The sequence below is a fragment of the Lampris incognitus genome, chromosome 10 (genome assembly GCF_029633865.1).
Source record: "Lampris incognitus isolate fLamInc1 chromosome 10, fLamInc1.hap2, whole genome shotgun sequence".
In the NCBI taxonomy this organism is placed as follows: domain Eukaryota; kingdom Metazoa; phylum Chordata; class Actinopteri; order Lampriformes; family Lampridae; genus Lampris; species Lampris incognitus.
Window position 1 is genome coordinate 25,334,693 of NC_079220.1, and position 14,709 is coordinate 25,349,401.

Sequence of the window (14,709 nt, forward strand, 5' to 3'; positions counted from 1 at the left end):
TGTGTGTTTTGGATTTTTCTTTTCTTTTTTTAAAAAATATCCCCACTGTTTTGTTAATTGTTTTAAACGTGTGCTCCACTTCTCGGGAGCACACTTATTTTTCGCCGTTAAGCCTTATATCATATCTGTCAACGTGCAATATAAACAATCAAAAACAGAAGGGGTGGGGATAAAATACAAAGAAGTTAAATCAGCAATAATGGAACTTCGTAGCCTTACTTCCTGAAACAAGACACAATGATCAAGGGAATCTGTCATGCATTCTATTTCACTGTGTCGGGAAATGTAACGTAAATGTCAAGGCCAAGACACTGTAAACGGTGGTTCTCTTCTTATTTTTGACAATTGTCCTTTACCACCGGAATATGCAGATGTTTCTAAACTTAACTCAGTCCAGGAACCTCTGGATCAAAAGGCACGGACGGGGTTCGAACCCGCGATCTTCGGTTTACGAGACCGACGCCTTACCACTTGGCCACCGCGCCTGCGCTTTGCCCGCTCCGGACCCATATAGAAATATGGTATCTCATGTGACAGAACACGTCCTGTAATTTTGTTGTCCAGCCACTAGATGGGGATATTACTTGATATTTCCTATTTGGGGCAAGCGTTAATGATTGGTAGCCATCATTCACAATTCATGTTCCTTTTGTATGTGAATGATAGGTAGTAGTAGTAGTAGGTAGCCATCATTCACAAATAAAAGGAACATGAAATTAACTATATAACGTTATAGACGTTGAGTTTTCAATGTATTTCCCAGACACCCATTTAGTCTACCCCTGCATACTCCTTTGGATCATAAATGATCACGTAACAAAACAAAAAAAAAATAAGGAAAAAAAAGCTGAAAAAAGAAGAAATGATCATGTAACACTTCGCTTTTATGATTATAATAACCATATTCTGACCATTAAGTGTGCAGCAGAACAGGCTAATATATATATATATATATATATATATATATATATATATATAGTAACATTTGTGACTGGTTTCAGTCCTGTTATCTCATCTCTACAGAATGGAGTAAGACCCTTCAAGCAGATGCAGAATTTTTTTTTCAATGGGTAAAATCAGTCTATATGGTGTATTTCTACATAACTATTATTACACTATGTCCACTAAAACAATAAGTATTATCATTTGATATGAGGCCAGTGGTGCTGAAATCCATGAGAACCAGTAGGTTGTCAGTAACTCCTTTCCTGGTGATACAATATTCATGAGAGTACACTGGGCTTTTCATTCTTTCCCTTCAAAACATCAAAGATGACTGCCCGCCTGAAGGGCTTTTATTGGATCAGATATCCTGGAGGCTGTTTGAAAAATGAATAAGACTCTCCTCCGTTGGGAGCGAGTTAGCACTGGAAATCAAAGGCGTGTAGTATTCACCTTGACCTGCAGATAGCAAGTCATCAGCACATAAACCAGACGAGCGGTTTGTGCTGCATAAGCTATTCTTAGTTTGCTGCAAACCTGCACTGGGCACCCCGAAAAGCGTCCCAGCCTTTTCCACGAGATCCTTAAATGTTCCACCATGCTTAGCTACTTTGCAACAGATACAACTACAAGGAACAAAATGCCTTCACTCGCTTCAACTACTAAAGGGAAATGAATAACTTCAAATACTGGGGAATATTTACAAATGTCATTTCGCAGAAATGTTCAAAAGTGACAGGTTTGTTTTCATGAGTCACTAGCCTCCTACATGTAACAGGACCTTCTCAAGCTGGCGTCAGAAAATAGTGTCAGGTGTGGTATTTGCCTCCAGGTCTCTTGCTTTGGGGGAGCTGTCAGATTAGTCAAATCAGATTATTCTGATTTGGCCTAAAATGGATCAATATTGTACGGGTTCCACACTTGTTTAGGAATCACTGTTATTTCTTAAAGGATGCAGAAAGAAAGCCTACCTGTAAAAGGGGATGCAGACTAGATCAGATCAGATTAGTCAGATTAGATCTGATCATTCTGATACAGCCCTCAAATGGATCAAAATTGTAGTTTCCACACTTGTTGTTCAGGAATCACTGCTATTTCTTAAAGGATGCAGAAAGAAAGCCTTGCTGTAAAAGGGGATGCAGATTAGATCAACTCAGATTAGTCAGATTATTCTGATATGGCCATCAAATTGATCAATATTGCATGGTTTCCATACTTGTTTAGGAATCACTGTTATTTATTAAAGGATGCAGAAAGAAAGTCTTGCTGTAAAAGGGGATGCAGATTAGGTTAACTCAGATTAGTTAGATTATTCTGATATGGCCCTCAAATGGATCAATATTTTATAGTTTTCACACTTGTTGTTCAGGCATCACTGTTATTTCATAAAGGATGCAGAAAAAAAGTCTTGTTGTAAAAGGGGATGCTGAACAAAATATAAATACCAAAAACATTAGTTATTGTTTGGGATAGTTACAAGAGGAAAACACATCAATACGCTATTTGCTGAATGTATCACCAAAGTCCCCCCAGCAAGGACTGCTCTACTCAATTTGTGAGGGACTTCAGATTGCTGCATGTGCTACAATGTCATACGGAAGGGATTGATTTTTTTTAACTCTTTTTTCCAATTTGTTTTTTCATAGTAGTGCTGCTTGCGTTATCATATAAAAATGCAGCACCACAAACCCCGAGAGACATCTTTTAGTCTGATATCCCGTTGTTTCGGGGCATTTTCACTCAGCAAGTGAGCACCAAGTAGCAGCCTCCCTGAGAGAATAACAGCCCTATTAATGTAGCCATGCTTTAAATAATTCATCATGGACTCTCTTTTAAAAGTCAGCTTGCTTTGCAGTATATGTGGGGGAATACTGCAGCGCTCTGAGAATGAGAATAACGTTACAATTTGCAAAATGTCACACAGACCAAGATGTACACAGTCAATAATTATATATAGACACTGGATAAGGGGTTGAAATTTTACATCAACAATTACATTTTAAACACATTTTAAAACTACATATATTGTGAGGCATGTATTAAAATACATGCTCAAAATATGTTCATGAAGTTTATGTTGTTGAACTGTATGATTGAAGGTTGATTGTATGATTGAAGGTGTGCAGATTGCTGGGAGAAAATGTGCACCCGTGTTGCAGCTCTCTGTACATGAGACTGTACATGAACTTAGTAATTTGCATAAACCCACCCTAAGTCAACTTCTCCTGACAGCAAGATAACAGCCGTCATAATGAGTCTTTCCTCAGAACGATGAGCTTAGCTATGACTGACAAGTGACTTGCAACATGACAAGTAAAGCTGGCCATTTCGAATGTGTCGTTTCTGGCTGTCAGTCAGCAAACAAATTATGACAAATCATGTCATGGTCTTCCAAATGACAAGGAGAGCTGCAAGAAGTAGTTGAAATTCATTTACAATGAATGCCAAGCAGAAGTGTGCCCAAACACGATGGTTTCCTCGGTTTCCTTATATCCTGACTCAACCCAACCCATGAAGGGAAAAACATGCCGAGTTTGCAAACAGAAGCTCTGGAAAAGAGTTCATCCATACAATAATAATAGTAATAATGATAATAAAAAACTATTTATATAGCGCTTTTCTAAACAAGGTTACAAAGTGCTTCACAGAACAGGATGACACATGTACATTGAAATAGGATAAAATATTCAAATACATTAGAAACAGTTGAAAATAGATGTCCAAGAGTTGCAGTGGCACAGTAGTTAGCATGGTTGCCTCACAGCAAGAAGATCCTGGGTTCGAACCCCGGAGTTGTCCAACCGTGGGGGTCATCCCAGGTTGTCCTCTGTGTGGAGTTTGCATGTTCTCCCTGTGTCTGCATGGGTTTCCTCCGGGTGCTCCGGTTTCCTCTCACAGTCCAAAGACATGTGGGTCAGGTGAATCGGCCATACTAAATTGCCCCTAAGAGTCAATGTGTCAGCCCTGTGATGGACTGGCGGCCTGCTCAGGGTGTCCCCCTGCCTGCCGCCCAGTGACTGTTGGGATAGGCTCCAGCATCCTGCGACCCAACTTCGGATAAGCGTTTTGGATAATGGGTGGATGGATGGGTTGTTGTGTTGCATTATGTACAGCAAAAACTTGGAAAAAAAATCTGCAATTTAACTTTTTTATTTATTGCCAAATGAGAGGTAGTCTGACAGGCAGACTTGATGGTTGCAAGCTAGTGGGTGAAGGGACAAAAGACACACACCTGTGAAATCCTTCCTCCAAGTGTGCATTATGAGTGCAATCAATATTTCATCGAAGATATTTGTGCCATTTAGCTGTGGCACAAATATCTTGGCACAAATATCTTCTTAAAATGCACAAATATCTTGAAACAAATATCTTCTTAAATGGCACAAATATCTTCTTAAGCCTGCAGGAAAAATGGTTAATGAATTCTCTGTATTAACAGATGTGTATATTAGTCATCAATTTAACTATCTAGACAAGCAAGATTAGCCCTTGACTCCACTGCCATTGAGTGTCATAGCAACACATGTTCCTAGTTGGAAGCGCAGCTAAAGAGCGAACATCAGATTGTTTCGGTTTTTCCCAGTGAAGATGTCCTAACCTGCTCCGTGCATCAGTGTACAGGTGAGCGACGCATCACTTGTCGGAAAAATCGCTTGCACTGTTTCTGTTCTTGCGATGTTTCATGCACTCGCTCCACCTCCAACCTGTTTTCATTGGTCAAAATCAATAGTGATGTCCTTTGACGCTTGTTCCCCTCCACTCAGCAGTAACAGCAGCCATAAATTAATTAAAGGAAATTAAATGACTGAGGAAATTATTCAAACTTAAGAAAATTATATTTGTAATAAATAAATATAACTTGGACGGCATGGTGGTGCAGTGGTTAGAGCTGTCGCCTCACAGAAAGAAGGTCCTGGGTTTGAACCCTGGGGTTGTCCAACCTTGGGGGTCACCCCAGGTCATCCTCTGTGTGGAGTTTGCATGTTCTCCCCATGTCTGCATGGGTTTTCTCTGGGTGCTCTGGTTTCCCCCACCATCAAAAAAGACATGCATGTTAGGGTTAATACTCCTGTCTGTGCCCCTGACCGAGGCATGGCAAGATGAACTGGAGTTGGTCCCTGGGTGCTGCATGCCGGCTGCCCACTGCTCCTAGCTACACAGCTGTGATGGGTTAAATGTGGTCCGTAACTTCCCTATGGGGATTAGTATAGTATATCAAAAAAAAAACTTGGACACTTACTCATTTGCGGAGGGAGAAATCACAGGCTCAATTTTTTTTTGTTCCTAGCAGGAATTACTGTAATAAACTTATTTTTTCTCTCCAAAATCTTTCGATGAAACCTTTCTCGAAGACATTGAGCAAATACCAAAAAGCAACAGTCCTAAATTGAGACTGATGATGTATATACTACAGTAAGGCAATTGTTACACACATGTACTATAACTTATGTACATGACACATGAGATGTAATTATGTGGATCAGATACCCAATCTGTCATTCAAATTACTTTTTTTTTTAACTATTTTCCTTTTTTTAAAGTCATTCCTGCTGTTTCCATGAGATATTAATGCTGTTGAGTTCACTTTTAAGGGGCAACTCTTCAGTACCTTACTGTTCATCCTGTGCTGTCTGGAGTTCTCCCTCCTTCTGGTCTTCAAACAATAACATTTCTACCATAATGCTTCATTTCAGCAGCATATTCAAAGTCATTTTTGACCACATTTTTAATCTATGCTTTGTGCCCCCCCCCACACACACACACTAAAGAGAGGGTTTTGACAGGGTAAATTTGTTGATAGAATAAAGTTTAAGTGTGTCCCAGCGAGGCACCATGCAAGTGGCAGCCAGCACCGCTGGGATTTTGCCGGTGTAATGTGAGGAGAAAATTGGTCATTGTGAGAAGGGTTTGTGCATCTGACCCTGGCTACAGCCAGACAAGCTAGTGTGAAATTAATTTGAAAGCTGAGCAGCTGATAAAGCTGCACAACAAAGGCAATATCATCTCTCCCCCTCCCTCCAAATGTTCCTTTCACTCTCTATCTGCTCCGTTTGCATTCTTTTGCTCATCGACTGCACAACTGCCTCCAAAACTTCATATGGTAAGTGAATGTGAATTTAACAAAAAAAAAAGAATCTTATTTGCGTAAGTATCGGTTGTAACATGTGCTGCCATGTCTGTTTATTTCTATCTTTCTGTTTAATTTACATCCTCAGGTTTTAATAAACTGTGATTAAATGTATCAATAGGACTGTTTTGTACTCCCAGCAATTAGGAGCGTATCACTCACGCCTGTTGGGCCGGTTACCATCGTTACAATACGATTCTGCCTGCAATCATCTGGTCCTCGCCTCCTCCAATAGGGTTGCAAGGGCTGAAGCTGCAACATAAAGTAAAGATGCTCATCTTTCAGAAACACACTAGTGAGCAACAGAAACAGCTTCATGACTATGAGAAAGTATTGCAGAGTGGCACAAGGCGGACTGCGCCCAGTCATGGCGGATGGCAGAAATAAGATCCGAAGACCCGCACAGCAGGAGGGGCAGGTGAGAGCCGTCTACCATTTTGAAAGTCAACTCTTCTTATTGCTCATTGAAAGTGTTTTGGTGGAACATGACAGTGACTGCAAACAAGGTCCACCCTAAACGCTCCGTCTTTGGACATAATGAAGGACTAAGATGAATGACGAGGGTGATGTCAGTTTAAATAAAATGCATTAGCGGAAAGAGGAGAAAATGAGTGCACTTAATTTCAGGAAAAAAATTGTTTTCAAACGTTTCTTGGGGCAAATTTAGTTTCAGCTGATGTGATCAGAGAATTTAAGCTGAGCTCTGTTTTACTACCAATACGGTGCTTTCATGGTCCATAGAATTAAATAACTAAGTCATTCAGTTCGAGCTTCTGTGGTCATACATTTCCTATTGTTCAGCTTTGTTATGGCAAATTGGCCTTAATCAAGCACCATTCGACTAAGTGCTCGAATCTCATTACTTGGAACATCTGAGGTAGAGATGTATTCATGGGCCGCCGTAGACGAGCTTTGAGGCCAGCCTTGTTGAAATCAAAAGCCTTGGATCTGGAATATCTTTTTTTTTTGCCATTCATACGATTTTTAGAAAAGTAAATTTGGTCGGCAAATCCGTGGCTTAGAAAAGGACAGCAGCCAATGCAGCATGTTCACGCTGACCCCCTGCTGGGCAGCCCATGAGCATGTTGATATGGCGGTTTGATGTTGTGTTGGAAAATAAGGAACCCCCTCCCCCCCACAACAAACACAGAGGGGGCTGGAACAGAGAGACAGGAACAGAAAAGAGAGAGGGTAGAAAGGGAAGAACTATCGACAGATGGATTCCGTTGTGATTAAAGATGGCGGCAGTTCACACTGCAGACTGCGAAGGACTATACTGGAGCCACGGACAAACAGTGGGAGTAGCCTGCGTTTCAGCACCACAAACCCAAGAGCCACTTAGCGAGGTAAATCCAAAAAGACACCGTAGGTATGATCCCTGCTGCTGAACCTTTGCGAATGAAAACTGCTATTGCCTGCAAACTATAGTGTGCTGTTTATCGTACCATAATGTCTCTGTGGATGTTAAACAGCTATCGCTTTTCATTTCATTGTCATACTGCTTCTGCTGTGACTTATCTTGTGTCAAAAGCAAGGCGTCAGACTAGATTTGACTGTTTGATGTGCATCTTTTGACCAAACTAGTAAGACACAGTTTAGTGCAGATTTCTTCCAGCCAACAAATCTTCTCTGATGAAGGTGCTTTTACCGTTGTAGAGACAAGTCATCAGCGTTATGTCACCAAAATAAATAGGGGCCCTATAACAAGGTTTATCCATGCTTGTGGAAAAATGATACTAATGAGCCTCAAAGTCTAGCAAAATAATCTTAAATCTGCAAAAATTGTAAATCCTCTGTGCCTAATCCATTCCAGGACTTGTTAGTCTTGATATATTCAACCAGGACAAAAGATGTCAGCAGGACTCCAGAATACATTTTCTGACAGCCTTTGGTGTCTCTCTTTGAACAATTTTAAAGAACAGAAAATAGCCCAAATATATACCAAGACCACACTCTATCTCGAAAATCTTTTTAAATAATCTCAGTTGCTCATATGCATGAGTCATAGATCATATGCATCACTTTATTTCAGAAATATTTGTTCAGTTAAAACTCAAAAACTGCATTCTCTTGATTAGTTTGTCTGCCCTTGGAATAACCTTATGAAGACATTAAAATTTGAGATGGCCTTGTCATTTTAAAATTTTGTAAATTCTTTTAAGAAAACCAATTAAAAAAAATAAATAAATAAATAAATATATATATATATATATATATATATATATATATATATATATATATATATATATATATATGTTGTGTGTTCACAGAAAAAGGAACATTAATTTAAATGTCTTGATGTGGTTTTGTTAATCAGAGTCCTCAACAAAGATAAGCTTATTTCAGCCAAAGCCTACAAGAGGGTGCAAATCCACACTGACATGTGGAAAAAAGACAACTAAAGAGAATGCATTAGTAAATATGAAGTATTTCTTTGAGAAGATTTAAGAGCAGTTAACATATTTGAAGGTTGTTGTTTTGTTGTGTTTTTAATCTGATTTTTTTAACATAAATGTTTGGCCACTGAAAGATTCTTACATCTATTTTCCTGTTTCTGAATGAGTATTAAGTACATCAACTTGCCTCTTTCCACAAGCAGTTATGAGTGAATAAATTAATGAATATTAATTAATACTAAAATAACATTCATTGACAGTATTACTTAAAAATATTTCTTTTCACCATATAGCTTGGCTGTTCTAAAAATGAAAATTTAAATGAATGTATTATCTTCTATGCAAAGGGCACCAAATATTGCATATTTTATTTTTCTTTATTTATTTAAGATTTGATGAACATACATCTTCACAATGTGGCAATGTTCTAGCTCACATTCAAAAATTGAAGGCCTTTTCACACCAAGACTAATTTTTTTTCAAAAAAAAAAAGAAAAAAAAAGAAAATCCATGTCAAATTTTGAAAATGAACGCATGCATATATACATTACATCTATGGCCTTGCAAGCAGGGTGAGAAATAATCCTCTGGAGCATTATATTTTGATATCTGGAAGCCCGTTTGATTTCTGTGACATTTGTTTGTGTTTAAAAAACTAACTGAACAATTGGATATCCAATTTATTTTATGCAATTTATGTTGTTGATAAGATGAACAAATATGGCGGTAGAGAAACTTATATTTCTTGTGCTGTAGCATTAAAGTCATATGACAAAAGAGAAAGCAGTTAAATCAATGCTAAATTTGAAGATGATCTATGACAGAGCATCACTGAAAAGCTAGTTGAGCATTTGCATTACCAGAAAAGTCAATGCTGACAATGCCCATGTTATCTATGAGGGCTAAGCGAGCATATCAAAATGTCTGTTCTCTGCAGTAGATGAGGTTAAAAAATATGGAGAAAGTGCCATGACAGTGTCATTAGATAGAGGGTGGGGAGCAGGAAAGAAAATTATGTAAGTTGATGAAGGTTATGGAGTTGCTGGTTTCACGTACAGATCACATAAGGTATCACAGGTAGATGAAATCAGATCAAAACAAATATGTACTTTCTGCCTGGTGTTTGAATTTAATCATTAAGCCTATCCATTCATGTTACTGAATATCACAATTATTTTGAATAGTGGGCATAGAAATATGAAGCCTGATGAGGGCACAGAGCCAGATGATGACAGAGAAGGTGCAGGGAACAAGAGCATCAACACAAGCAATGAGCAACAGAAGATGGGCAGGGAACCACAAGACATCCTGGAGATGTACCTAGAGGCAAAAGATGCCAGGGAAAGGCATAGAAAGATTACATGCCAGCAGCACAGAGAGGAGGAACAATACAATACTCACATTACTTCACTTTTACTTAGTTTGGCCCCCTCACTGAAAGGTTGTCCCCTCAGCAACGATCCGATGTGAAAATTTAATTTCAACAACTACTGCATACAGCTGATTTTGGACCAGTTAGCCCTCCTCCTTCATCTCATCAGCCATCTCTCATCCCATGCCCTGTACAAACACAAAGCCTTGCCATTAGTTTTGTACAAAAAAAATTGGTTATTACACTGCATAGTATCAACACAGGCTGATAGAAATTGAGAAGTTTCTGTTCCAGACTTTGTTTTGAGAGACAAATAAGGATATTGTTGCTAGAAAAAAAAAGATGTTAAAGTTGGTGGCACAGTGGTGCAGTGGTTAGTGCAGTCGCCTCACAGCAAGAAGATCCCGGGTTCGAGCCCCGGGGTAGTCCGACCTTAGGGGTCGTCCCAGGTCGTCTTCTGTGTGGAATTTGCATGTTCTCCCCGTGTCTGCATGGGTTTCCTCCGGGTGCTCCGGTTTCCTCCCACAGTCCAAAGACATGTAGGTCAGGTGAATCAGCCATACTAGATGTGTGTGTGTGTGTATGTGTGTGTGTGTGTGTGTGTGTGTGTGTGTCAGCCCTGTGATGGCCTGGAGGCCTGTAGAACCTGATAATGTAATAAATTCCCAATAATGTAATAACCCCGATAATGTAACAAAAATCTGCTCTTGAGTCCATTGAAAATGCAATAAAAGCTGATAATGTAATAACTTCCTGATAATGTAATAAAGTGCATGTCCCAATAATGTAATAAACTTCTTACCAATAATGTAATAATGTGTTACATTAACGGGATGTTATTAGGGTTAGGGTTTAGGGTTAGGGTTAGGGTTTAGGGTTAGGGTTAGCTATGATATATAGTTTATTACATTATCGGGAAATGCACTTTATTACATTATCAGGACGTTATTACATAATCAGGTTTTATTGCATTTTCAATGGCCTCAAGTGCATTTTTTATTACATTATCAGGGTTATTACATTATCGGGGATTTATTACATTATCAGGTTCTTCAAGGCCTGTCCCAGGTATCTCCCCGCCTGCTGCCCAATGACTGCTGGGATAGGCTCCAGCATCCCTGTGACCCTGAGAGCAGGATAAGCACTTTGCATAATGGATGGATGTTAAAGTTTGTTTTGACTGAAAGAATAGGCTCATTTACTTTCAATTATTTGTCTTCACCAACATTCCCTTTGTAAAAGCCATCACTGCAATTTACATCACGTCTACGGCATAGCGTATCATCTGGTCGACCAAGATATGAGTAGAGTGTGAAATTTTTGTTAAATTATATCATATCAGACTAAGGGCATTTGAAATAATGCCTGGTCCTGAACGTCAATGTCAACAGCCACATGGGCACTTACCATTGGCACCTTCCTCAATGAGGTTATTCTGTGGTCTAGGCTGCTCCTCTGTTCCAGGGGGTTCAAGGTAGTTGTGGAGAATAAAGGCAGCCCTGATAATACTGTCAGCATCAGCATAGGTAAAGGCAGGAATACACTACATTATTTAAAGGCTGATTATAATACCAATTTGGCCATGATGACTGATTTTCAAGATTGGAGAGTGCACGAGTCTGCGCAAAATAGGGCAGGTCATCATGGAAATTTAGCAAGCTATCTAGTTTACGATTCACATCGATCACCTTCTGATCAAGCCTTTGAGCAGTCGGATCGGTCATGATAACATCAAACATGTTTGATTTAAGTCTGGAATCTGCAGACCTGTCAACCTTGAAGAAATTTTATGAGTACTACCCCCAACACCAATCACCCCCCCCCCGTGTGTGCACCTGATAGCCCACCACCAATGTACGCTCCACCGTTGCTCACCCACCACCACTGAGATACCTAACACCATAATATACACATAATATACTTTCACCAATCGAGATTTATTGTCAGAACAGCTGTACAAGTGTTGTACAGGAGGTGTAGCCCATGGAAACTTCTAAAAGTAAACTGAGGACATTATTTGTAAATAAATAAATCAAAACATTAAATAAATGTGCAAAACCAGCAGTAATCCATATCAAAATCAGTTTGCTAAAAACAAACAATGAAAAAGATTCAAATTTTCCATGCATAGTGAAACTAGTGCAACTTGTTGAAGGTTGCAGATTTGGCTTTTTTAAGTACTGCGTCACTGAAAATCTCTTTGTAACACGTGCTGCCTTTGGAGGCAATCATGACTTTTCGTGTCACCAGAGAACTGAGCATCTCTGTGCTCAGGCTAGCACGACATTGTGTTTTATTTTTAGTGACCAAGCTGAAGATCCTTTCACAGTCTGCGTTACTGTGAAAAATCGAACACACACCAAGCATTACAGTGGAGAGGTTTTCAAAAAGTTTCCTCCCTCCTGACTCCAACAAACCTAGTTCTGTCTATAGTCCATGGGCCAGACGATATTTCGGTACACTCAAGGTGGCAAAACTTACTTATAATTTTGAAAGGATCCATGTCTGTAGATGATATTTTGGTATGATAACCATTCCTGAGTGGCAGCTGTATCACAGTTATCAGCTCATGAAGTTAACCACCCGCTAAACTAAATTGCATTTTAGACGCTGGTGCATATCCTGGTTTAGCCTCATGGTCAGGACATTTTTCAATGTTCTATAATATTGTCTTTGGTATCATTTTAAAGGGGACCTTCTTAGCTTTCATTCAAGCCCTGTTGTGGATATTTCTCACAAATATAGAGGTCACTTGAGCTCTTCAACCCGTCAATAACACACATCTTTCTGCAATTTTCGCCTAAACTATATACTTTCTTTTAGCCCTGTGGCATCTAGGAATATCAGGGACACAAAACACAAAAACTGGAATACTCACAGGACTGTAAAGATTCAGGAAATGTATAATATACCCATACTATTTCATTGTGTGAGGTGGTTGTGAGCCTTAAATGAGAACTAGACCAAAGCCAGTTAGGTCACAAACTGGTCTCTATACATTTGTTTAAATACACAATCAAAATACATGATAAAAAGGAATACCATAGTGAGGTAATGAACTATTTTAATATTTTAAACAACATTGACATTTACATATACTTAGTCAATGATACATGTAATCCCATATCATTAGTGGGTATATGTAATGGTAATGGGTAGGGTAATGGGTATATGTGAATATGGTTACATTATTGTTATCAAGCTCTGGGTAACCAAGTCCAGAATCAACATCCTGTGCATCAATAGACTACTACCACAGTAATACCATCAGAATCATCACACTGTCATTCATCAAACTGCTCGTTTCTCTCATCATCTGACTCCCCAAGTTCAAAGTCCAGTTCTGGACCATCCTGCTGTTTTTGGTTACTGCAGGTCTGTAACCTGCACATGTCTGTGCATGGAAGTCCATTTGACAGGCACATGCAGCTTGGCATTTTGCATGAATGCACACACTTGCATGTTAGCATTTCCAAGACCACATCTGGTGCAGGTGGGGAGCGCATCCAGTAAATGGCCAGCTTGCCTTCATCGTCTGTCCATCCATACTCAGTAGGGCTTGGCACCACAGGGTTAGCCTGCAGACAGCACTTCCATATTGCTGCCTGATAGTTGGCTCATTGAACATGCATAAAGAGACAGTCTCTACATGGTGGCAGCTGGCTGGACTCAACCTCGCCCCTTTTGGTGCAGAAGAGCTGGTAACGCAGTTTGTTCACCTCAGCAGTGCTGCTATTAGCAACATACATCCGACAGGTGAACTGCTCAATTTTCTGGAACAGCTCATCACTCACATTCCATGTCTGTCCCAGTTGACTAAAAGTCTCTTGGCAGGAAGTGTGCTTTCTCACTATCTTCAGGGCATTCAGCTTCCCTCAACCAGCGAATGCACTGACAGTGTCGCAGCCTGTGAAGGCATGTAAGCCAATTAGGCTGTCACAGATGCTGTCTCCAAGTGAACTTGCCAGTTTGGTGATGTCGACAAACCGTGTGCGGTTCTGAGTCCCACACTTCTGGTAGATGGGACAGGTGATGTCTTTCTGGAAGCCAAGACAAAGCACCATGACATCAGTGTCCTCAGCTGTGATGATAACTGACTTTGAGCCCGCATTTGCTGCATGCAATGCATGCAGGAGCAGACGGGTGTCAGCTTCTTCATGTGTGGAGTGCAGTTCTGCTGCTTCCTCACACCCATCTTCTGTCAACTTGTAGCAGGTTTCCTCACAGGTCATGTACAACACCTTGCCATGCAGCATAGCTCTGTATCGTGGGAGTTTCCACTCTTCCACCAGAAACTTGATGAGACTGGTCTTGTTGGAGGAACTGCACAGAAATTTTCTCCATTGCTGGACGTGGTGTCCCCCTGCAAGATTCTTGTACAGGAGAGTGATGTCTCCACCCCGGTTCAGTCGTTCAGCATCTTTGATCGAAGTCTGGTGATAGACATCAAAAACAACATCAATCCTCCCACTCTGTTCTCCCTCATGGAGGACCTGGGTCAAGGCTGACTCTGCCACCTGTGCAAAGGTTTTGTTGTTGCCATTCATTTTTTGGACCAGGCTCATCCCATCAATGATGGAAGTAGATGGGATTGGGATGTCTTCTGCAGGAGATACATTCTTTTCAAGCTCTCTGGCAAGTGCAGCCTTGTTTGTTTTTCGTAAGGACCCATCAGCATTTGCCAGTGCCCATGGTAGTGGGCCCAATGGGTAGGCAAGGACATCCTTCAGATTCACTTTCCTGCTTTCAGCCACCAGGATCATGTGACTGAAAAGGTTTCTATCTGCCTTCAGAACCACATCCTGTGCTTTCTTTCCATGAGCTTGTTTTGTGCTGACATTGGAGAATGTTTTCAGACTTTGCTTGGTCAT

The 14,709-nt window shown here is 40.2% G+C and overlaps 1 non-coding gene across 1 annotated transcript; it reads right to left on the bottom strand.

Annotated features, from left to right (window-relative positions):
- Positions 1-413: 413 nt before the first annotated feature.
- Positions 414-485, bottom strand: trnat-cgu (transfer RNA threonine (anticodon CGU)). The gene has a single exon. It is a non-coding gene; the product is annotated as a tRNA-Thr (tRNA).
- Positions 486-14,709: the final 14,224 nt, after the last annotated feature.